The sequence below is a fragment of the Salmo salar genome, chromosome 20 (assembly GCF_965601325.2).
Source record: "Salmo salar chromosome 20, fSalSal1, whole genome shotgun sequence".
Taxonomy (NCBI): Eukaryota; Metazoa; Chordata; class Actinopteri; order Salmoniformes; family Salmonidae; genus Salmo; species Salmo salar.
The window spans coordinates 784,235-801,818 of record NC_138310.1 but is presented as its reverse complement, the minus strand read 5'-3'; the positions used below and the strand labels follow the sequence as shown (position 1 = coordinate 801,818).

The following is a 17,584-nucleotide window of genomic DNA, read 5'->3' as shown; positions in this document are numbered from 1 at the left end:
CATTATACTATGGCCCAGAGTTCTTCCTGGCCTTGAGGTTTTCCTGATCAGGTAAAACATTTGTTCAGGTAAATATTTACTTGCGTTTTATTCAGCTACTGAATTAACCCATCCATACAGGAGTTCCTCTTTCTCAGACTGTAGTTCCTACCATGACAAAAGAGTAGCCAGCCCAAAGACAGAGCCAGCCCATATAGCGCAAATATAGTATGATTGATTGATATCATTTGGCAGTTCAAAAAATTAAATAAACATACATCAAATTGACTCTGAAGCACATGCTTGGGCAGACAAGGAAACGTGTCATGCCAGCATCATTTTCCATTAATTCAATTCAATTTAGGGTTGCAAAATTCAAGCTAGTTTTGGAGTGAGAAACTTTCTCAAAATTCACAGGTTTTCGAAATATCTTGGTTGGAGGATTCCAGATGTACTGCTAATTCCTTTCTGATTACAGGAATATTCCAAATAGGATTTCTGGATTTTGGCAAAGTTACTGGAATTTTGCAACTGTAATTCAATTCAATTCAATTCAATTCACAATTCAATTCAATACATCCCCTCAGGGGCATTTTACCCAGCAGAGTGGGGATTCCCGGCTATCAGGGCAGACCCATATTTACTTATGGAGTGACATTGGAGTTCCTTCCTGTGTTATGTCTAGGACAATCTGTTCAAACCAGTGTATACTAGAGCAGAACCTGCTGACATATCTCTCCAGTGAGTCACCAGAGATGAGGACCATACCAAGCGATGCATGGCCTCATCCGTGGACAGCCGGTAGGAGTAGTCTTTGCAGGAGGCTTAGCGGCTCGTGCTGTCCGTGTTGCAGAATAAGAAGGGCATGGTAGAGAAGCGAGGCTGACAGCTCCCCAGTGTACCTGGACAGCGGGCAAACCAGAGAAATATAATCAATGTATTTCTATTGGGCAGAAAGCAGCATATCCAGGAGACGGAACCGTTGTTCTGTTATCGGATAGAACAGCAGGGATTGGGTTCTTCTTCGGAGACTGTGTGTGTGTGTGTCTTTGGGTTATATACGGTATGTGCATGAATATCTGTGTGTGTGTGTGGTTGTGCGTGTGTGTGGTGGTGTGTGCATAAATGCATGCATGCCTATGTATATGTATTTATATGCGCATCCATGGATGGATGCGCATGCACATGTGTGTGTATACTCATACCCAGATTCTGGCCATGGCCTCTGTTGTTGCCGTTGATGAACAGGAGGGACCGGGTTGATGAGGTTGCTGCCCCCTGGGCACTGTGGCACGTTCTGCCTCTGGCTGTGACGGGTGAATAGGAAGCCGTCCTCTATTGGCCCGGCCAGGTAGGGACCTGGAGGGCCTTGGGAGCCTCTGGATCCCGGAGTCCCCTGCTCACCTTGGATACCTGAGGAAACAATCCCATAGTATCTTTTCACAGACACTCTTTTCACAGACCCTCTGCCACAGTGTCTGTTTAACACTTTTGGGCACTCTGCAATTGATACTTATAAGTCAGGGCTAATAAGTAAGATTCCATGTATGGATGAGAAACAAGTAGTATATAAAGATAGGGAGGAGGATGCATGGTGTGTGTGTCTGTGGAGTTTCTTCAGAGGAGGAAGGGGAGGACCATCCTACTCAGTGAATTTCATTAAAAAACAAATTGTGAAACATTTGAAAAGTTATCCTTCTAGATAAAATGATACAAAATATATTCATGTCATCAAATAAATGATTAAAGCGCACTGTTTTGTAATGAAGATCTACAGTAGCCTCAACAGCACCCTCTAGGGTAGCACCATGGTGTTGCCTGAAGACAGCTATTTTCCATCCTCTGGGTCACTTCTGTGTTCCAATGGCACGTTGTGTTAGCTAATCCAAGTTTATCATTTTAAAATGCTAATTGATCATTAGAAAACCCTTTTGCAATTATGTTTGCATAGCTGAAAACTGTTGTTCTGATTAAAGAAGCAATATAACTTGTCTTCTTTAGACTAGTTGAGCATCTGGAGCAGCAGCATTTGTGGGTTCGATTACAGGCTCAAAATGGCTAGAAACAAACAACTTTCTTCTGAAACTCGTCAGTTTATTCTTGTTCTGAGAAATGAAGGCTATTCCCTATGAGAAATTGCCAAGAAACTGAAGATCTCATACAACGCTGTGTACTACTCCATTCACAGAAAAGCTCAAACTGGCTCTAACCTGAATAGAAAGAGGAGTAGGAGGCCCCGGTGCACAACTGAGCAAGAGGACAAGTACATTAGAGTGTCTAGTTTGAGAAACCAACTCCTTACAAGTCCTCAACTGACAGCTTCATTAAATAGTACCCGCAAAACACCAGTCTTAATGTCAACAGTGAAGAGGCGACTCCGGGATGCTGGCCTTCTAGGCAGAGTTGCAAAGAAAAAGCCATATCTCAGACTGGCCAATAAAAATAAAAGATTAAGAACACAAAAGAACACAAACACTGGACAGAGGAACTATTGGAGCTAGAAACATAAGCATTTTGCTGCACCTGTGATAACACCTGCAAAATTTGTGTATGTGCCAACATTTTTTATTTGAGTCTTCTTAGTTTATCTTTTACTTACGTAGCTAGCTGATGCAGCTAATTTTGCCTACTCACAACTTGACTCAAACAGAGAGGAATGCTATTTATGTTAGCTAGCTGGCTAATGCTATCCAACAATGCAACTCTTCCAAGTAAAGGTAAGCTTTCGGTTTTATTAATTTATTGCCATGGGGCTCGCCGGTGTAACTGCTAAACTGCTTGCTGTACACTGTACTGCGTGATTATACACATGGATTGGATTGTGGGTTTACTAACGCGTTAGTTCTAGTAGCTATGTTGACTATGATGTTAGCTAATATGGTGTCAACGATAGGCTGTGTAGCGGTTAGCGTTTTGGTCATAACAAATCAAGCTTTATTTACACAGCACATTTCAAACATGGAATGCAACGCAATGTGCTTCACATTATAATAAAAAACAATGCAAAGAAAAACTGAAATATTTACCACATCAAACAAAAGTGCATAAAAAAATAAAACAATAACAAAAACTGAAACACTATAGAAATAAAAAAACGAAGGAAAAGCAAAGCTAAAAAGGTTTTAAGTTCTGTCCAAAGTTTTGGCCCTGCTTATATTCTCTGGCAGGCTATTCCAGAGGCTGGAGGCATAATTACTAAAGGCTGGCTCTCCATGCATCTTGGTCCTGTTCTTTGTAATAGTTCAAAGGCCAGTGCCAGAGGACCTGAGGGACCTACTGGGACCTGCCAATAGAAGAACCTTAAAATGAATTCTAACTCACAGCGCAGAGAACTTAAAACCGGTGTAATGTGTGCTCTCCGTCTGGTCTTGGTATGAAGGTTTCGCTTGGAGAGGTTTTTCGCCAGGTCACAGACAGCTGTTGTGCTGTGCACTGAAGTCCACAAGTGAATGGAAAAGTTGAGAATGAGAGTGCGTAGATGCGAGAAGGAATTATACAACAAGAAAAGTGATGATGCTGTTTGTGGCTGCTATGAAAATGAACTGATGTATTCATGTATGTATTCATTCCTCTGATTCTGTTACAAAATGTTTCTTAAGTGGAAGCAAAAGAAACAGGATGGACCTACCTGAATTTGTCCAATAAAAACTCTTGTTTTAGTGGACTAATTGAATAATGGTTACACCCCAGATCAGCCAGATGCAGGCAAGAGTGTGCAAGGTAATCTTGGGTCAGTTTCTAATTCCCCCCCCCCCCCAATGGTTACGGTTAGGATTTAGGGAGAGGAAGCTGATCTTAGATCTGTATCAAGGGGAACTTCACTCGGGAGCGAATACAAACCTGGGAGTCTGCTTCTGTATCTCAAGGCTCTAAATAACTATTTTTGACACCAAATAATACATAATTCAATATGGGCGTTAATTAATTAACTGCTCATTTGATGTTTGTTTTCAGCACAGACATTCATCAATTAGAGATATGAATTACTGTGGTCGTGTCCGAATATTCAAATTTGCGTTCTAAGTAGTTGTTTGATAATTTATGTGAAAATACCACGTTTTAAAGTATGTATGCTTTAAATGCCAGGATGTCATATTCAATTTGGCTTTTCATCTACATGTAGTAGGAATACGTTGTATGCTATTGAGGAAGAGAATCTTATTTTCAGATCCAAGTGTTTTTGACAACAGTTGATAATTCTACAAGGGGGACAGGCTATTCCAAAATGAACAAATGGCGGGAAACAGCGCAATTGCGCATTAGATAATACATTCTCAATATGGGTGAGCCTAGTATGTTGATATTTGTTGCTTACTGAATACATTTAGTCATGACTGTCCTGTGAGGATCAGGATGGGTCAGATCAGACTGGAGGGGGATAGCAGTAACCAGGCCTCTCTCGCCCACAGAGGGGGGGAAGGGATTTACTGGATGGTCGACAGTTCACACCCTGTTGTAAATTACAGCAGGGGCCTTTTTCTCTCCTCCAGTATGAACAAAAGGAATGCCTTTGTTAACAGGCTTTTCCCGCCGAAACTCTAACATGGTCAAAAGTGGATACTGGAAAAATAATTCTATCATAAGAATGTGGGGAACGGTCAGTGGGGAGCTATAGAAAACTAATGTCATATTGGTTTTTATTTTGTGATGTCATTAAAAATTATGATTTTAGGAGGTGTAAGAGAATCTCCTATAAACTGTTTATAGTAAGTAGCCACTCCCCGAGTGAGGTCAGAGAGCGTGTCAGACTGACAGAACTGTCCCTTTTGTCCAGAGTGCATAAAAGGATTGCCAACAACGATTAACATTAGACCAGGAAAGGCCTGGTTCGGACAGAGATAAATGGCAAACAAAGGCACACACACAAAAATACATGAATGATTTCTTATTGAAAACAGGTGGTGGTTCATGTGCAAAGGATATGATTAATGTGAGAATAGTTCTGAAATGTGTAAATGATGTGTCCCTCTCTCTCTCTCTCTGTCACCCCCCCCCTCCATTGTAACAAGCCATCATATTGTGTCAGTCCACTAGGGACGGTGGTCTCATGTAAAGGGTGTATGTTTATTCTGTGTTATAATTTAGTTAGCTAGTAAATAAATAATTAAACCAATTTGTGTAGTACTGAATCATGAGTAAGGCTGGGGTTTTTACAGATGCATGAGGTTACGACTGTTCAGAATGATTATATGATAAGAGGTAATGATTAATACGTTGACTGTTTTTTGGATGTGATAGGTAAAGACCTTTAGAGATTAATTCAGGAGATGGTAACTCATTAAACAACCTCTTCCATGGTGCCTCAAATCCTAATGAGTTAATTGTTACATGATTCATTTAATCGGGTAACAATTAAACATAGTTAGTTGATTAAATAAATAACAGTCATCAGATTAATGAAAGTAAAGTCACGACATATTGGAGCCCCCGTGCAAGGAATCTAAGATAGAATTTGTCCTTCCTGTTGAATTCAGTCTATATGAATTGTGTAGCAGATTATGTTATACACCAATAAGAGCTGTAGCAGGATTATAGTTGAGAGTGAATGTGTGTGATTCCTTTTGTCCAAGATACGAGAGAGATTGACTCCGGTGTTGTATATGATACAAAGGGTAAGAGTGAGTAGACTCGCCAATTATTACATTTCTAGCGTTAGGACATATGGGCCAGCCGATTACAGAAATTTGAGAAAATATATTAGTATTATCTCTGTCTCTCACGACTCAGGAGCGAGCAGACTTGACAAGTATTAATTCCTAGAGCTAGGACATATGGGCCAGCCAATTAAGGAAATTTAAGAAGATATATTTGTTGGCCGAAGCAAAGTATTATCTCTCTGTCTATCGCTCTTGAAAAACATGAAAAGGGGCCTCCCGAGTGGCGCTGTGTACTAAGGCACTGCATCCCAGTGCTTGCTGTGCCACTGGAGATTCTGGGTTCGAGTCCAGGCTCTGTCGCAGCCGGCCGCGACCGGGAGACCCATGGGGCGGTGCACAGTTGGCCCAGCAATGTTTGGGTTAGGGGAGGGTTTGGCTGGCAGGGATGTCCTTGTCCCATTGTGCAATAGTGACTCCTGTGGTGGGCCAGGCACCATGCATGCTGACACAGTCACCAGGTGTATGGTGTTTCCTCTGACACATTGGTGCTTCTGGGTTAAGTGGGCAGTGCGGCTTGGCTTGGTTGGGTTGTGTTTCAGAGGACACACAGCTCTCAACCTTCGCCTCTCCTGAGTCTATACGGGAGTTGCAGTGATGAGACAAGACTGTAACTACCAATTGGATACCACGAAAAAGGGGTACATTTATTTATTTATTTTTAAAAGCGTGAAAAGACACGGTGAGTATTTCTTCATGTTTGTGTGGAATATGACCACAAAACGTTACTCAAACAGGCCATACCTCAAAACATTCCTGGAGGACTGCTTAAACTGTGATGCGCTAACTGATTTGGGCTCGACAATATCGCTTATCTCTCAAATATTGTTCAAAGATCTCAAAAGGGCTTAGAACCCAGCTAAACATTGGTTAAAAATGGAACGTTGCGACACTAAACTTTGAGGTTTCACTCAGATTACCTCGCCTCTCACTTTGAGACTTATGCTGAAACTACACTTCCAAGACGTATCGCTTGTTCACCCTGTGTATGTTACCAGCCTCGAAACTAAACACCTGCTACTCGGGGCAGACTTGACGGATGGTTTGGTCCCACTGATAGATTGGAAAAACAACCAATTGTGGTTACAAATAACCGTGCTGTCTCCACTGACAACACTGTCTTCTCCTAATGGTGGCTGCAACACAGTCATCCACAAGGAGTATCTGTTGGGAAAAAGACGTTTCAACACCTCTTGGTGAAAAATCTGACTCAAGCAGATATTACGATATCTCGTCACATTCAACCAGCAAACCTGATTGACTATTATTTTCATGATTCCCGAGCTAGCAGTCTCTGTGAGTGAGCAACTTCCCTCCTCCTATGAGTCATGCAATACTGTAGCTAAGATGAACTTTTTTTGTCCTTTGGACACTCCGCAAGCACCACGGCCGTATCAGGAAACATAGCATCAACGTGCAGAGTGGACTCTGCTTCTGATGATACATTTTCCACTTTGAGAAGGACTGAAACCCCTTTCTATGAAACTAACAGTGTCAGTCCCACCACTGACCCTGTGATCCCAACTGGCGTAACACTGTGGGATATCGCAGAAACATATCCTCGTCGCAGTTCGCAGGTACTGGAATGGATGCCACACTCGGACGCTGTGGTGACTGGCAGTCCATGACAGTCACTGACCATTTTGAAGCACAAACACCAGGAGATTTGGTTGAAAGGTTACAGCAAATCTACTAACAACGCACCTGCTGACAACTCATACAAAAGATTCAACCTTTTCATTTGTGCTTCAGACACCAACACCACCCGCTGGTGGGGGCGTCCTGAGACACAAATGGGGGAATACTAACCCATGATGAGCCTTGTCGAGGCCAGTGGGGGCAACACTGTATGAGGCTACCCAATAAGGAAACAAATCAAGTTGTAAACTTCCCCACAAGAACACAGAGGAGCAGACAAGCCACTCGACGAGGATAATCGTAGAATACATCTGAGATGGCACATTGGCATATAATATGAAACATGATTAAAGTATTTTTGTTAAGATAGGAATGTGATTTTAGGAGGTATACGACATAAACAATCCAGGAAAGAAGAGGAGTTGCAGCCCACATCTAAAGTGGTTTAAATGCTGAATCTCAGAGACCAGGAAACATGAGGCGGGAGCAAAACATTTGAAATGGTTGGAACCTCAACACGAGGTGTAGAAATAAACTCACCATCCTTTAGACTAGAACATTGTCAGGTTGCAGATGTGCGTGTAAAGTGGTCTGAATCCTGAACCATGAATTAAGCTCTCCTACCAGACAATCACTGGTACGGCTGATTAGCTGTCCTAAGTCAGATATCGAGAAAAACGAATCTAAGTGAGACTATCCTACTACGCTCATCCCCAATGGGAACCGTCGACACGGCTGGCTATCTTCCAGAATGAAAAACAGTAGAAGAGACGGGTCCGGACCCTTTTGGACAATCAGAGCCTTACACGTGTACCACTGAAAGGCCAACCCACATCTGTCTTAGGAAGGCCTGGTTCCGACAGAGATAAACAGTGAACAAAGACACTCACACGTAAATACATTCTTGATTTCTTATTCCAAACGGGCAGTGGTTATGGGTGTTTTCTGAGAATGTGCTTTTTGTGAAAAGAATTTAAGCTTTGTGCCAATATCAGATATGTCTATGTCCTGGGAAATGTTCTTGTTACTTACAACCTCATGCTAATTGCATTAGCCTACGTTAGGGGAGTAAGCAAAGAGAGTAAGCAAAGGCACTATGTGTAATCCTGGGATTAAGTGTACTTATTGGTATAATTCTATAATGGCCTATAGTTACTGCACTTAATCCTATAATGGCCCGTAGTAATATTATTGTCCAATAATGGCATGTAGCAATCTTATAATTGCCTATAGTAATCTGTACTTATTATTTTCTGGAAATAATGTATAGGCGCGCCACCAATATAATTGATCCAAGGAACTAGAGGGGAGGGGAAAACCCGCCTAGTGGAAAGAACTTAGATTTGGTAACAATGGTGGAGTAAAGCCAAGGGGATAGGGTTATTAGCATTAAGTGGAGGGACTATGAAACTTGTATAAGCATGAAACTGTATAAAAGGAGTGTACTGAGACTGAGTCCGGCAGTTGGTCCATAGGCCAGCTTGGCTTGTTACTTTGTAAAAAAGTCTATTTGAATTCACAAGTTCCGGTATCTGTGAAATATGACTGAGTGAATATTTCCACGACACGGTGCGTGTGCAAAGTACACTACCATTCAAAAGTTTGGGGTCACTTAGAAATGTCCTTGTTTTCTGTGAAAACATACATGAAATGAGTTGCAAAATAAATAGGAAATATAGTCAAGACAAGGTTAAAAATAATAATTTTTTTCATTGAAATAATAATTGTTACTCAAACTTTGCTTTTGTGAAAGAATACTGCATTTGCAGCAATTACAGCCTTGCAGACCTTTGGCATTCTAGTCGTCAATTTGTTGAGGTAATCGGAAGAGATTTCACCCCATGTTTCCTGAAGCACCTCCCACAAGTTGGATTGGCTTGATGGGCAGTTCTTACGTAGCATAAGGTCAGAGCTGCTCCCATAACAGCTCAATAGGGTTGAGATCCGGTGACTGTGCTGGCCACTCCATTATAGACAGAATACCAGCTGACTGCTTCTTCCCTAAATAGTTCTTACATAGTTGGGAGCTGTGCTTTGGGTCATTCCTTCCTTCTTCAATATCCCTTTTACCCTGTACAAATATCCCACTTTACCACAACCAAAGCACCCCCAGCCTCTGTATGCCTATGTAGACGTTCCAGAAAAAAACAGCCGTTTCCAGCTACAATATTCATTTCCAACATTAACAATGTCTACACTGTATTTCTGATCAATTTGATGTTATTTTGATGGACAAAAAATTAGCTTTTCTTTCAAAAAGAAGGACATTTCTAAGTGACCCCAAACTTTTGAATGGTAGTGTATGTGATTCATGTGAGAATAGTTCTGAAATGTGTCAACGATAAGTGTCCCTTTTTCTCTCTCTCTTTCCCCCCTCTCCATCTCTGTTGTAACAAGTCGTCATATTGTGTCAGTCCACTAGGAATCTTTGACTCATGTAAAGGTTGTATGTTTATTTTGTGTTAATATTTAGTTAGCTAGTAAATGAATAATTGAACCAATTTGTGTAGCACTGAAGGAGTTTTTCTTGATGACGTGGGTCATCAAAAACTCAGGGCGCTTGGCAGGAGTGAGATACAAATTAGACAAGAGTGAGACACACTCACACATCATTTTGTGAAATAGGTTGCTGAGAAGCCAGATTTCTCTTGAAAAAATTATTATCTTACTGTACCTTGATCCCCAGGGCTCCCTCGCAGGCCTTGCAACCCCAGGTTACCCCCCTTGGGGCGCCACACCCTGAGTCCACATCTGGCCTGTCCATCCACGCACACCCTGAGAGCCAGCATCCCCCCGATCACCTCTGAGCCCCGGAGGTCCCTAAAGCAAACAGACACCAAACAGTTAACTCTGGTTTCGTCATGGGTAGGGCCCCAAGTTTTTCCAAATCACATGGTCTGTCCATGAAAAACCACAGGCACAAGTTACAGGCTATAACAACAGCCAAGTGTTTAGCATGTTAAGACCATGTGCTCAGGTCCAAAATCCTAGTCCAGCATGCTCACGCTGTTCACTAATACAATGGTTCTGATCCTCAATCAGATATTACTGAGTTACAATGACCATCCTCCAGTCATTGGCATTGATTGTACAGTATGTAATGGTGAAGGTGGAGTGGATCACACTCACAGGGTTGCCCTTTAGCCCAGGTTGGCCTTTCAGTCCTAGGTATCCAGGGACCCCTTCAGTCCCAGGAACTCCTGGATCCCCAGGTGAGTCCACAGTCTCCTGGGGACATGGGACCTTTCTCCCCCTTGGGCCATGTAGAGCCTGGTATACCTGGTAAACCATAGGAACCCTACAGATCCAAAGACATAAAAGGATGTGACCCCCCAAAAAATCATTAGAATAAAATCTCCCCATACATTGTAAAAACGCCTTGACAAAAAGTACTATATCAAGAATTTATATCTGAATCTGTGGTGATCCCATAATGACTGTCAGTCCAGGTCAAGTCACCTGTAGACCTGCTGGACCTCCAAGACCTTTGACTCCTCGAAATTCTTTGGACCCAGGAGCACCATCTCGGCCTGGAGAAACACAAATGCTGTAAATACAGGGGCAGCCATAGAGTATTCTACACATACTAAACTATAGTAGAGAAGAAAACCTGTATCTGTCATCCATGCTAGGTCAAACAATGATGGTGTGAAGCACAAAGTTAGGCAGGATGTCATGTGAAATTTAGATTTTTAAGGCCATTGTTAAGCGGTCAAAGTGTGCATGTACATAATGTACAATACTAGTTAAAAGTTTGGACACACCTACTCATTCCAGGGATTTTCTTTATTTTGACTATTTTCTACATTGTAGAAAAATAGTGAAGACACCAAAACTATGAAATAACACATATGGAATCAATAAATTGTAATGATGGACGTTGCCATTTTCCAAGTATGTACAGTATATTTAAGAATACATCTGGATGTTAGTCATATGGATGTGAATATGGACTAAATCTATCATTACCCCAACAATGTCAACTTTGACCGCATCAGTTCCAATATCTCTCGCCAATATCTCTGCCTCAGAATGTCCGATCCTCACAAGATAAAGTGCTTATTGTTCAGAAGTGTCTTTCTGAGTAGTTAGAGAGATTTACACTAGAGGTCAAACGATTATGATTTTTCAACGTCGATACCGATACAGATTATTGAAGGGCCAAAAAAAAACGCTACCAATTAATCAGCCAATTGTTTTTATTTATTTATTTGTAATAATGACAATTACAACAATACTGAATGAACACTTATTTTAACATAATATAATACATCAATAAAATCAATTTATCCTCAAATAAATAATGAAACATGTTCAATTTGGTTTAAATAATGCAAAAACAAAGTGTTGGAGAAGAAAGTAAAAGTGAAATATGTGCCATGTAAAAAAGCTAATGTTTAAGTTCCTTGCTCAGAAAATGAGAACATATGAAAGCTGGTGGTTCCTTTTAACATGAGTCTTCAATATTCCCAGGTAAGAAGTTTTAGGTTGTAGTTATTATAGGAATTATAAGACTATTTCTCTCTATACGATTTGTATTTCATATACCTTTGACTATTGGATGTTCTTATAGGCACTGTAGTATTGCCAGTGTAACAGTAGAGCTTCCATCCCTCTCCTCGCTACTACCTGGGCTCGAACCAGGAACACATTGACAACAGCCACCCTCGAGGCAGCATTACCCATGTAGAGGAAGGGGAAAACTACTCCAAGTCTCAGAGCGAGTGACGTTTGAAACGCTATTAGCGCGCACCCGCTAAATAGCTAGCCATTTCACATCGGTTACACCAGCCTCATCTTGGGAGTTGACAGGCTTGAAGTCATAAACAGGCAATTCATTGCGAAGGGCTGCTGGCAAACGCACGAAAGTGCTGTATGAATGAATGCTTACGAGCCTGCTGCTGCCTACCATCGCTCAGTCAGACTGCTCTATCAAATCATAGACTTAATTATAACATAATAACACACAGAAATACAAGCCTTCAGTCATTAATATGGTCGAATCCGGAAAATATAATCTCGAAAACAAAAAGTTTTTCCTGTCAGTGAAATACGGAACCGTTCCGTATTTTATCTAACGGGTGGCATCCCTAAGTCTAAATATTCCTGTTACATTGCACAACCTTCAATGTTATGTCATAATTACATACAATTCTGGCAAATTAGTTCGCAACGAGCCTGGCGGCACAAACTGTTGCATATACCCTGACTCTGCGTGCAATGAACGCAAAATGACACAATTTCACCTGGTTAATATTGCCTGCTAACCGGGATTTCTTTTAGCTAAATATGCAGGTTTAAAAATATATACTTCTGTGTATTGATTTTAAGAAAGGCATTGATGTTTATGGTTAGATACAGTCGTGCAACGATTGTGCTTTTTTCGCAAATGCGCTTTTGTTAAATCATCCCCCGTTTGGCGAAGTCGGCTGTCTTTGTTATGAAGATATAGTCTTCACAGTTCGCAACGAGCCAGGCGGCCCAAACTGCTGCATATACCCTGACTCTGTTTGCAAGAGAAGTGACACATTTTCCCTAGTTAAAAGAAATTCATGTTAGCAGGCAATATTAACTAAATATGCAGGTTTAAAAATATATACTTGTGTATTGATTTTAAGAAAGGCATTGATGTTTATGGTTGGAGCAACGTGTACCTAAGCGATTATATGCAATGCAGGACAGGCTAGATAAACTAGTAATATCATCAAACATGTGTAGTTAACTAGTGATTATGATTGATTGATTGTTTTTTATAAGATAAGTTTAATGCTAGCTAGCAACTTACCTTGGCTTCTTACTGCATTCGCGTAACAGGCAGGCTCCTCGTGGAGTGCAATGTAAAGCAGGTGGTTAGAGCATTGGACTAGTTAACCGTAAGGTTGCAAGATTGAATCCCCGAGTTGACAAGGTAAAAATCTGTCATTCTGCCCCTGAACAAGGCAGTTAACCCACCGTTCCTAGGCCGTCATTGAAAATAAGAATGTGTTCTTAACTGACTTGCCTAGTTAAATAAAGTTGTAAAAAATGTATCGATTAAATCGGTCGACCTCTAATTTACACTGTCTGAGAAAATTCTGCACATGTTTTTCCTGTGTATATGCATGGGTAAAGGCTTCAAGCATCATTATTATGCCAAAGGTAACTATAATCCATAGTCTAAGTATGTATAAATAATTAAATAGTCAGTTTGTATTGATATACTCAGTAAATTTGGGGAGAGTCTATGGCCGCTTATACATTTTACCCCTTAGAAATGGCATTTCAGTTTCAATATCTCTGGCCCAGAAAGTCAGATTCTTACAAGGTAAAGTTATTCTGGTTCAGTACGGTCTCCCGCAATTTCTGATAGGGTCTATCATCTAAGAAAGATCCTTAGTGGGCAAAAGACCACAACTGTAGCTGAACACATCTGAATGTTCATATTTTCTGTATATTTGAATGTCTTAAAGCATAATAATTGTATGAAAAGTAACTATGAAGAATCCCGGAACGTGTTCCAGTCTGTGATAGTAAAACAGTCCTATAGTTTAGCATCTGCTTCATCTGACTACTTTTTTTATAGACTGAGTCACCGGTGCTTCCTGCTTTAATTTTTGCTTGTAAGCAGGAATCAGGAGTATAGAGTTGTGGTCCCTCTGGTTGCACATTTAACATGTTGATAGAAATTTGGTAGAACTGATTTAAGTTTCCCTGCATTAAAGTCTCCGGCCACAAGGAGCGCCGCCTCTGGGTGAGTGGTTTCCTCTTTGCTTATTTCCTTATACAGCTGACTGAGTGTGGTCTTAGTGCCAGCATCTGTCTGTGGTGGTAAATAAACAGCCACGAAAAGTATAGCTGAAACCTCTAGGCAAGTAGTGTGGCCTGCAATTTTTCACAATATACTCTACTTCAGGCGAGCAAAATCTAGAGACTTCCTTAGATTTCGTACACCAGCTGTTGTTTACAAATATACAAAGACTGCTCCGCCCCTCGTCTTACCGGCGTGGGCTGTTCTAGCTTGCCAGTGCAGTGTATATCCCGGTAGCTGAATAGCCATGTCGTCATTCAGCCACGATTCCTAGAAACATAGGATATTACAGTTTTTGATTTCCCGTTGGTAGGATATTCGTGATCGTACCTCGTCTAATTTATTGTCCAATGATTGCACGTTGGCGAGTAGTGTTGACGGTAACGGCAGCTTTCCCAGTTGCCTTCTCCATGTGCTGACCAGGCATCCGGCTCTATGTCCTCTATACCTGCGTCGCTTCCTCTTGCAAATAACGGGGATGTCGGCCCTGTGGGGTGTTTGGAGAATGTCTTGTGCTAGCGGAACACCTGCTCCAATATCCAATGATATGCGTGGCGCGAATTACAAATTCCTCAAAAATACAAAAACTTCAATTTTTCAAACATATGACTATTTCACAGCATTTTAAAGACAAGACTCTCCTTTATCTAACCACACTGTCCGATTTCAAAAAGGCTTTACAGCGAAAGCAAAACATTAGATTATGTCAGCAGAGTACCAAGCCAGAAATAATCAGACACCCATTTTTCAAGCTAGCATATAATGTCACAAAAACCCAGAAGACAGCTAAATGCAGCACTAACCTTTGATGATCTTCATCAGATGACACACCTAGGACATTATGTTATACAATACATGCATGTTTTGTTCAATCAAGTTCATATTTATATCAAAAAACAGCTTTTTACATTAGCATGTGACGTTCAGAACTAGCATACCCCCCGCAAACTTCCGGGGAATTTGCTAACAATTTATTAAATTACTCACGATAAACGTTCACAAAAAGCATAACAATTATTTTAAGAATTATAGATACAGAACTCCTCTATGCACTCAATATGTCCGATTTTAAAATAGCTTTTTGGTGAAAGCACATTTTGCAATATTCTAAGTACATAGCCCAGCCATCACGGGCTAGCTATTTAGACACCAGGCAAGTTTAGCCTTCACCAAAATCAGATTTACTATTATAAAAGTTTGATTACCTTTTGTTGTCTTCGTCAGAATGCACTCCCAGGACTGCTACTTCAATAACAAATGTTGGTTTGGTCCAAAATAATCCATCGTTATATCCGAATAGCGGCGTTTTGTTCGTGCGTCCCAGACACTATCCGAAATGGTAAAAATCAGGGTCGTGCGCATGGCGCAATTCGTGACAAAAAATGTCTAAATATTCCATTACCGTACTTCGAAGCATGTCAACCGCTGTTTAAAATCAATTTTTATGCAATTTATCTCGTAAAAAAGCGATAATATTCCGACCGGGAATCTCCTTTTCGGCAAACAGAGGAAAAATCACAAAGACGGGGCACGCGCCTAAGCCGACAGTCCCTTGATCGGCCACTTGAGAAAGGCGATAATGTGTTTCAGCCTGGGGCTGGGATGACGACATTCAGGTTTTTCCCGGGCTCTGAGCGCCCATAGAAGACGTAGGAAGTGTCACGTTAGAGCAGAGATCCTTTGTAAAAGATAGAGATGGCAAAGAAGTTCAAGAAATGGTCAGACAGGCCACTTCCTGTAAAGGAATCTCTCAGGTTTTGACCTGCCATTTGAGTTCTTTTATACTCACAGACACCATTCAAACAGTTTTAGAAACTTTGGAGTGTTTTCTATCCAAAGCCAATAATTATATGCATATTCTAGTTACTGGGCAGGAGTAGTAACCAGATTAAATCGGGTACGTTTTTTACCCAGCCGTGAAAATACTGCCCCCTAGCCATAACAGGTTAAAGAACATCATCTGTGTTCTGTTAGAGAAGTAACTCTTTATCCACAATATAGCAGGGGGTATAAAACCATAACACATGTGTTTTTCCAGCAGCAGACTATGATCAATGTCTAAAGCCACACTGAAGTCTAACAAAACCAGTCCAGTCCCTAGACTTCCTGGCGCTGACGGAAACATGGATTACCACAGATAACACTGCTACTCCTACTGCTCTCTCTTCGTCTGCCCACGTGTTCTCGCATACCCCTAGAGCATCGAGCCAGCGGGGTGGTGGCACTGGAATCCTCATCTCTCCCAAGTGGACATTCTCTCTTTCTCCCCTGACCCATCTGTCTATCTCCTCATTTGAATTCCATGCTGTCACAGTTACCAGCCCTTTCAAGCTTAACATCCTTATCATTTATCGCCCTCCAGGTTCCCTTGGAGAGTTCATCAATGAGCTTGACGCCTTGATAAGTTCCTTTCCTGAGGATGGCTCACCTCTCACAGTTCTGGGTGACTTTAACCTCCCCACGTCTACCTTTGACTCATTCCTCTCTGCCTCCTTCTTTCCACTCCTCTCCTCTTTTGACCTCACCCTCTCACCTTCCCCCCCTACTCACAAGGCAGGCAATACGCTTGACCTCATCTTTACTAGATGCTGTTCTTCCACTAATCTCATTGCAACTCCCCTCCAAATCTCCGACCACTACCTTGTATCCTTTTCCCTCTTGCTCTCATCCAACACTTCTCACTCTGCCCCTACTCGGATGGTATTGCGCCGTCCCAACCTTCGCTCTCTCTCTCCCGCTACTCTCTCCTCTTCCATCCTATCATCTCTTCCCTCTGCTCAAACCTTCTCCAACCTATCTCCTGATTCTGCCTCCTCAACCCTCCTCTCCTCCCTTTCTGCATCCTTTGATTTTCTCTGTCCCCTATCCTCCAGGCCGGCTCGGTCCTCCCCTCCTGCTCCGTGGCTCGACGACTCACTACGAGCTCACAGAACAAGGCTCCGGGCAGCCGAGCGGAAATGGAGGAAAACTCGCCTCCCTGCGGACCTGGCATCCTTTCACTCACTCCTCTCTACATTCTCCTCTTCTGTCTCTGCTGCTAAAGCCACTTTCTACCACTCTAAATTCCAAGCATCTGCCTCTAACCCTAGGAAGCTCTTTGCTACCTTCTCCTCCCTCCTGAATCCTCCTCCCCCCCCCCCCCCCTCCTCCCTCTCTGCGGATGACTTCGTCAACCATTTTGAAAAGAAGGTTGACGATATCCGATCCTCGTTTGCTAAGTCAAACGACACCGCTGGTCCTGCTCACACTGCCCTACCCTGTGCTTTGACCTCTTTCTCCCCTCTCTCTCCAGATGAAATCTCGCGTCTTGTGACGGCCGGCCGCCCAACAACCTGCCCACTTGACCCTATCCCCTCCTCTCTTCTCCAGACCATTTCCGGAGACCTTCTCCCCTTCCTCACCTCGCTCATCAACTCATCCTTGACCGCTGGCTACGTCCCTTCCGTCTTCAAGAGAGCGAGAGTTGCACCCCTTCTGAAAAAACCTACACTCGATCCCTCCGATGTCAACAACTACAGACCAGTAT

General features: G+C 42.1%; 1 protein-coding gene across 2 annotated transcripts in view; it reads right to left on the bottom strand.

Moving 5' to 3' along the window:
- The window catches only part of LOC106579784 (somatostatin-2), a 38,051-nt gene that overhangs the window by 16,739 nt on the left and 3,728 nt on the right, over window positions 1–17,584 (bottom strand). For both annotated transcript variants that reach the window (XR_014381794.1, XM_082966131.1), the window contains exons 4-8: window positions 10,731–10,801; window positions 10,401–10,569; window positions 9,946–10,091; window positions 1,185–1,392; window positions 748–881 (exon numbers count right to left, since the gene is read on the bottom strand). The gene's annotated coding sequence lies outside the window, so the exon portion shown is untranslated. The remainder of the gene's footprint in view (window positions 1–747; window positions 882–1,184; window positions 1,393–9,945; window positions 10,092–10,400; window positions 10,570–10,730; window positions 10,802–17,584) is intronic.